Below are 8,604 nucleotides of genomic sequence, written 5' to 3' on the forward strand. Positions count from 1 at the left end.
ACCAGCACCCCCAAAAAGACATTTACTCTGAGAGAAACTATTAACCACGAGTCCTCCTAGTGTGTGGAAATAACATGTTACCGCTACAATATTCATCTTAAGCTTTAAAAAAATGCCATGTACTTACTATATTGTTTTATGTGATACTGGCTATATAATATTTTTACCTTACCCAACTAAGCGTGTTAGATTAAAATCACATAGTTTTCATTGCCAAATCCGATAGTTAATGTGTTTTTTTTCATGTGAATACCGCACAAGAGTCCCAACTGCTCCCAACCGTCTGGAGCCAGTGAGACTATGGCATCCCCTATTGAGGTATGTTTTGAGGCAGAAGGTAGTGGGGAGGGGAAGGATATGGGAAGAGAACGGTGGGAAAGTACCTGGCTCTTTAGACCTGGTCACCAAACACAACTAAAGCCATTTCAAGGAATGTTTTAATACTGAATTGTGGTATTAAACCAGGGCGATACTGAGAGTTGCTTCCAATATCTTTTGTATTATTTTTAATGATTTAATCGTGAAATTATACATATAAATCAAATAAAATTTACTTGCGATTTGAACCTTTACCTCTCGACCACGGAGACCGTCTTCATAGAAAGCAAAGCCTTTCTCGTGAGGCATTATTCGATATAAATTCAGTAATCTTTATGAATATTTTGGAAACCAATCAGGTGTCGCTTTTATCCATGTTTCACCAAGGCTAAATGACGTTAAGTACGAAATTTACATGATCCTGACTATCCGAAGCCTGTTAACCTTTAAAATTTTGATTACTTTCCAAAAAACTTAATTTAATAAATATTTTCACATTCATAGTTAACATTAAATTCTTCTCAACTCTGTTGTAATCTCGCTACCTAATATGTCTTCATTTCTAAGAATGATGGAGATTTGAGCTCAATCTACGTTCTTAGTAAAATGACAATCACCAGCTTTGACTCTACATCCACCGTTACACCAAGGACATTCTTTGCATATATTAATTGTGAAAATCCATTTTTTTCATCAGTGGCTTAAAATAGATATTGACAGCCATCTAAGGGAATTGTGAAGTTGCTGTGGGTCATTGCTTCTTAATATTGGACATTATTATGCATTAAATACGTGTAGAAAAACTTTTCTAGAAAAGTAGAACTATGAACCTGACGTTATTATGCAGGTTATATTCTAGATTGTCTACTTCAACGCAACAAGACAGTCATTTCCATCAAAATCTACTAAACTTTATAAAAATATAAGACAAGTCACCACAATATTTTTTCCAAAAGACCTTAAAATTCGATAAGAAAAAAAACGTTTTCGAGGTAGTTTTTGAAAACAACGGGGTAGTAAATTAATATAAAACCACTCTTAGGATTTAAAGTAAAATATTATTTCTTTTACCGTTAGCTTAATGCTTTATTTTCACCAAGTTCATGATTATTTTTCTTTCCCTTCACCATCTTTTCTCCACTTATTAAGATTTTATTTTGCATTTTTTTTTTAACTTACCACACGACTTTTTGTATTTAGGCTATTTCGTATTAGCTCTACACGGGAATCCCTCAGCAAAAAAAATCTTCTCAATCCTATGTTATCTTTGGGAATGATGTGTGGAGAGTCTTTTTAGGGAAGAAAATAGAGGAAGATCTCTGAAGGAAAAGGCATGAGGGGTAGGTAGGAATCAGGGGATCAGTGTGACGGACGTAGTACGAATTCATCCCTCACACTGCGTGCAAGGCAAGAGAGTCCGAGAGAGTTCTGCTGGAGAGGTCAAAAGGTCTCCCTTAAACAATCTCACCACATGAATCCGGGCACCCCCTGGTGTAGCGAACCACTTGGCACCTATAGCAGAGGTTTTGGTTATCCAATAAATTGTTCCCGGAGTGGCGGTACCTATATGTGCCTCCCAAATTGAGATATTCATTCTTTCTTGCACCGTGCGAAAAACGCAACACCCGTTGACATTTTTCGTTGGTTCGCAGAAATTTCTACCCGGCAAATCTACCTACTTACACGGAGACAATCTGAAATGAAATATTTATTAAGTTATAATGTAAATCGGTTCAATATGTGGTTGGTTTAATTTGTCATGTTATACAGAATAATTTGTATGACACAACATTCTAGATATCAGAGACATAAGTTATACGAGAATTAGTTGGAAATCAGAAGATGTAAATGGAGTAGTATTACTAGGCATGATGTATTATTACTGTGGGTAATAAGTAGGTAATAATGTTTTTCTATGTTTAGAGAAACGAGGTACATTTAAATATTTCCATTTTAAATAGAAAAGGACATCCTCGATGAAACCCTATGACAATCTATTGCTCATACAAATAATGAACGGAAATTTCAGATGTATCCTTAAGCAAGGGCGGATCCAGCTTTGGCGCCAGGGGGGGGTCACGTAGTCGTGGTCAAGTTTTTTTTTTTTTTTTTTAAAGAAAGACAAACATTCCCGGGTTACGAATAACCCAACAATAACTCCTACCACCACCACAGAAAGCCGAAAATGCTTGCTTGTGTTGTGATGGAGGACTTAGGTCCGGTCAGTTACAGTTACAAGAAGTTATAATTTAATTTTGATAATAATATATACAAGTAAAAAGTAGGTATTGTTGGATATGGTAACACTAGGTATATCATTAAGATTGTCTTTTCCTACGCAAGCCCGGGCGGCGTAGGCTCGTGTAATGTCAATTGTCAACCAATTCAGTACAGATTACAATTATTAATCGTGTTCTTATTTCACCACAATATAACATGGTGTCAGGTGTGTCTTCAACATAGTATTGTGTGTAGGAATCTTGCAACTTTTTGAATTTCCTTTTCCTCGTTGTAGTTATTCGCCATCATATATAAAAGAAATGATTGCTTAAAACGTTTCCACTCGCCAACCATATCCGTAGCATTCTGCATTTGCAGAATTTGACTCGACATTATTATTGTAACACTTTGCTTGTCACGACAAAATAGTCAAATAATAACAGCTTGTTGACCGTTATTTCTTTGCTTCCTGGTAAAGAATTTGAATCGTTCCACTGTAATATTCACTGTAGGTATGAAGTGTCTATCCAGTCTATCGAAGAGTAGAATAAAAAGGGTAATTAACTAGCCGAAAGTCATTTAAAAAAGAACGTTTTCAACACGAATGTCACAAAAATGGCATGAAATTGTACGGAGTTCTGTTCATAACATCTGTCAAAACACCGCCATCTTTAGCAAAAAGCATAAATATACCAAACCACCTACTCATGCAAAAAGTCAAATCAAAGGTTAAGTGGTTAAGTTCGCAGAGAACAAACAATAAATCTAGTGAACGTTAAACGTCAAATTCAAAAATTCGCCGGATATCAAAGTGTTGCCGTATAAAAAAATAATCAGTGTGGAATTTTACAAAATTAAGGGAACATAATCGGAGACGGAACATTTTCATGTAAATCATTCAAAATCCATCATTAAAAATAATACTATGCATTTCTAAAAAAAATTACTAACGTTTTCGTAATCTTAGTAAAAAAATCTATCCACACTTTTAGCCTTCATTTTAATTGATTCTGAAGAATTTGTTACAAATATTAAAAATGTGTCCACTTCCGAAGTTATTAATTCATCATCTAGAAAAATAAAATCTGGTACTTACCGCTAAGTCCGCTAACTTTATAGTTATACACGGGTTATAAAGTTTTAAAATCGTTGAACGTAAAATATATTAATTGTAAGGTATTGTTTTATTAATCTAAAATATAAATAACTTGCATCCCTCGTGCGGCATAATTTTATTTTTTTTAAATTCAATTATAATTTCGCCGAAATAAATTAAAATGTTAGCCTTGGGCAAAACCTCGATGAACGAGGTTGTGTCTCGCCTTAAGAATTGCTTTAGGAAGTATAGGAAGGCTGGTAATTCGCGCGGGCGCGTTAGACCTGTCCAGACCTGTCAAAAAACTTCCGAAAGAATAAGTTATGTAACTTACTAAAATTGCGTTAAGTGACTTTTGGTGTCGTTTACATTGGGAATTTGGCCAAACTCGCCTTCAAGAGCGATTTACAGGAAAAAAACTTACGAGTCTAACCCCAGCCTTAGAACATTAACAAATAACATTTGAGTTTAAACACACATACACTGGTATAATGAAGAAACTGATTAGATTACTTACCATTTCTTGTAATGAATTGAATTTGCAGCAACAATTTTTAAGAACACTATTACTTATATTGGAACTTATTTTTTTTAACTTAGTAAACAAATAAAAGTAAACACTTTATTAATAAAGTTTAGTCGTTCCGATTGAGGTTAGGTTTTGCTAGACGCTAGACGTTAGTCGAAACAAAGCGCGCGCAAGCGTCACACGTGGTTACACGAAATGTGTCATAATAATATGAAAGGTGGCGGCCGAAGCGCGCGCCGGTGGCGGTGCGCGGTGACGCGGTAACATTCGAATTTTCGATGCGTTCGTTCCCGAATAATGCTTTTGCCGTCAAACAAAGTATTATATTAAATTAATTAAATATTGAAAGTACTTAAATAAAATTTATATTGTGACAAAAAATATATAAAAACATTATGTTTAACAATTTTAATTAGTGGTCCACCTAGGTCCTGGATGGGCCCAGGACCTAGGTAGTCATGACCCCCCCCTGGGCTGGGGCCCAGGGGGGGGGGTCATGACCACCGTGACCCCCCCCCTGGATCCGCCACTGTCCTTAAGGGATGTGTTTATTCAAAATGACGCTGCGTTTAGCCAATATCTTTACAAAGTGTAGCCAATATTTTCGGTTGAAATTGGCTAGATTCAGACGGTAGAAATATTTAGTTCCCAACGCTCTGATCATGGCAGTACAACTAAAAAAATATATCAAAATATTTTCAAAAAACTTTTTGTCGTAATCACTGTCAGTGGTCTTCTGTAGAAACACTAGAAACAATACAACGTCTGAGTCAAGAAATGTTTTACGTATGCGCCAAAGTGGTTTTTATTTATTTTGTGCATAATTTAATGGTTACCTCAAAAAGTTAATCAAGGGAAGTGGTCGCAAATAAACTTAGCCTTAAAACAATATTTTATTAAAGTTGTTTCTTATACGAGTTCATAGTAAAACTCATGAAAAGTACTTAGTAGTTTAGGCTTATATTTATCACGACGTAACTAACCCTTTTTATTTTAATTCTGATCAAAGAAAACCATAGAACAAGCTTCAACGTATTCATAGAATATTTTTGGTATTTACAACCTATTCCGATTCATAGTAAGACTATTTTCACTTATAGCTTCACTTTAAGAAAGGGTACGCCTTCAAGTTTTTTTGTTTATCTTCGTCAAAATATCGCTTATTTCGAATCATATTATTCCGCTTAACAACAAAAACATCACATAATCAAATAAAACATTGGTAATTCTTTAAGAAAATTATTTTAATAGTGTTGGTTGGCTTCTAGAAATCTAACCGAGTCTGAGTCGTTTGAACAATGAGTATTGCAAGGCTTTCCGAAATATTGTCGATATACGGTCCAACAGTCAATCAACAGAATAACCTTCCAGTCATTGACATACCATAAGTAAATATATCGATTCTTGCAAATATGCAGGGTGTTAGAAGGTCTTACTAACCAGGAATTCCTGACATTATTTGAAGGAATAGTTATAAAATACATTTTTGTCTCCGGTGACAATATTTGTTAATTTTTATTATTATTTTTTGATTTATTAAATAAAAAAATATTTTACACGTGTTTATTTATTTATTCATGTTTTTCATAAAACGATAATGCATCAACATATTACGTAGAAGATTACAAATTTAGAAGATGACAGTTGTTAAACTGTCTAAAAGTAACGTTAAAAACGTCAATGCGGTTAAGCAGTTGAGTCGCTCTATTGATCGGTAATTTCTAATAGGCAGAAGTACTCACTTTCGGTGTATAAAAAAGTGAATGGGAATTTTAGGCAAATATAAGTTAACCTCTTTCAATATAAGTGGATTAAGTACGGGTGCAGCAAAACAGACAGCGCAGTTTTGAAGGGCCGGTACATCCCGTGTGGTGGGGTCTCATTCTGTCGGGAGGGTCGTGCCGTTTTCAGTCGTTACCATAGTTTAGTCCGCACAACATCGGGGCTTCGCCGTCCGCACGTTTCTTGAAAATCATCAATGTAGAGGGCCATCATCTTCCTGATGTGATCTTCAGATCTTGATGCATAAAACGGCACAATGTGCTGAATAAAATAAAATAAACTCCATGTCTATAGGTTGCATTGTTTTTGTAATAGCCCTTCAAAACAGCACTGTCTTTTTTGCATAGTTACAGAGATTAGTTTTTCGAAGGTGTTGAAATCGAGCATTCCTGTTTAGAACAAAGATGGATACATTTCATCATTGGTCACTCAGCCGAGTAACCCCTTAACCACCAAACCCGACTCTAAATGTCCAATACTTATAATTTTTTTTTTGTTGAAATCATCTAATCATCAAAATGTCATCTACATTTTTTACACCAAAAATAAGCTCCGTACGTCTCTTGCCATCCTACATATTTTTTTCTTGATATTAATTAATTTATTATTTATTAACGCCCTTTTTGGGCTTATACGTTTATACTGACGATAAAATCATTGGTTTTGAAACATATCGAACCTTTTGATTAAATAGTCGTGTACAAAGTTATTTGTGTTAAATTTAACTTTTCTTTTGACTTTTGAAGGTTTAACCAATCAATTTAAATATCATTGAAGGAGAAGATAATACTAATAAATCTAAACAAAACATAAAACAGAACAAGATACAGAAAAAATGATTTAAAATTAGTTGTGAAAAACATTTTGAAATATGTGAAAAAATAATTAAATTCCAATGGTCCAGTGGTTATAAGCGTTTTCCCGGTAAGACAGAGATCCTGGGTTCGATTCCCAGTTGAGACGGTTACCTTTATATTTTTCTGTGTCTTGTTCTCTTTCATGATACCTTTAGATTTATTAGTTCTTCTTCGATTTATTTTATTTTATTTTAAAAAAGAAAACTGCCAAAGGAACCCCTCCATTAGCAATGTTCATAGTTATACCAAATATAAATATTCTTGGCGGGCTTCGGATGTGGCAAAAACAATTTCATTTTACGAGAACGAATCATCTCCGTAATATTATTTTTATGTAATTCGTCTTTTTCACAAATATTGGTGATCGGTTTAACAAAGCCGTTGAAGATCTCTTTAGTGAATGTCCCTTGCATCATTTGCCGACGTTTCGGGACAAGAAATGTTTATCATGGTAAGAAGCACTTCTAGGAACCAGTTTTATAAGTTTATTATGTGGTTTGCATGTTTTAACTGAGATTAAGCATGCTTTGATAGAGTGATTTTGTTATTATTCTTCAATATTCCAATAAATCGTAAAAATCTCGCTATTTCGTGTTGTTTTGTGGAAAAATATTCATGTAACTTGGCACGGTTTTTAAATGGGTGTTTACAAAAGTCACTAAAATAATATTCTCTAAAATCAAAATTAGTATCAACATTTATTCTTGACGATATGACATAAGGATTTAAAGAAATCTGTTTAAAAATTCTGACATGGTAGCAAAAAGAGGAATATTTAATCTTACTCTGTTTTCTTTTTTCGTATTGCTATAAAAGGCGAGGGTTGTGTTAGGGTAGGTTAGGTTATGTGGTAAGTAGGCCATAATTCACTCGTTCTTCAATGGCTTAAAATCTTACATATGTATAAGTACCTACCTACAGTTCACTTGAATTTATAGTGAAGCTTGAAGATTAGATAACCTAACCTCCTGATTAAGGTTTTCTATGGTTCCCCTTAATACAACAGGCGAATGCGGAGGAATTCTTAAGAATAGGCCATAGCCGACTCCTTCCTACTCCCAACACAATACAAACACCCATATGAGGTAACAATTGTGAGGCGCATTTGACGCCGTTCTATTTGTATAAAGAACATTAACTTTAAATTCACAAAATTTAAATGATTCACCACTTCATGGAAAATAAGAATTTAGATAATGAAAAAAAGGATGACAGCCTACCGCCGAAAGGGACACCAGAAGAGGACAAAAATAACAGTTCTCAAACAAATATTTTTTTGGAGCAGTCAGAAAGACTGTCACACACCAGTTGGAAACAAAATCCTATAACACTATCCGAGAAACGAGTTTTTACTACACGGAGAAAAATGAGTACGACGTTTTTCAAGAAGATACTGTTAAAAATGTGACTCCGTGACCATTTCCTAATAAAATTTTAGTCATTCAGAATATCTCTGAACGTTCACGCAGGTGGCCTTGTCATATTTAGACGAGATGCGACAGTATTTTTATTTTTAAGAACAGGTGTTCCGACTTCTTCATAACATGTTCGTGCTTTACTCATAGATTGTTATGAAAATTGTCAAATTATTCGTTATGGGACTCCAGACCCGTTTAATAAGAACACGAATAATTTTATCAGATTTTTAATAAATTAACAATATTTCATATCAGTAAGTTTCTCCGTGTACCATTCATTGTTGGCGAGGGTTGTAGCTATCTACATTGTACATAAATCTAAATAGAACATATTCAGAAGAAAAGAGATTCTCTAAAATATAATACAAACAAGGAGTGGTATAT

The sequence above is a fragment of the Hesperophylax consimilis genome, chromosome 5 (genome assembly GCF_061612785.1).
Source record: "Hesperophylax consimilis isolate HC1 chromosome 5, BYU_Hcon_1.0, whole genome shotgun sequence".
NCBI lineage: Eukaryota > Metazoa > Arthropoda > Insecta > Trichoptera > Limnephilidae > Hesperophylax > Hesperophylax consimilis.